We start from the raw sequence: 256 nt of genomic DNA on the forward strand, positions 1-256 counted from the left end.
CCAAAGTTGTACCCCCTGGGGAGTGCACCCTGCCTGCATTTCTGGAGGTTCGGGCGGTTCCGGGACTCTGCAGGAGCCTCCAGGCGTGATAAAGAGCGCTGCCGGCACTCTTGGGGTCTCGGCCTCTTTGGGGCCCCTTGCCAAACCCCTTCCCTCCTCGCGCTCCCGCTCAGCGTTGCAGCGTCCCCTTCGCCGCCAGGGGCCGCCCGGAAGCGGGGCTCCCCAGGGAGGGGCGGGGCAAGGGGCGGGGCGCGGC

The sequence above is a fragment of the Chlorocebus sabaeus genome, chromosome 11 (genome assembly GCF_047675955.1).
Source record: "Chlorocebus sabaeus isolate Y175 chromosome 11, mChlSab1.0.hap1, whole genome shotgun sequence".
NCBI lineage: Eukaryota > Metazoa > Chordata > Mammalia > Primates > Cercopithecidae > Chlorocebus > Chlorocebus sabaeus.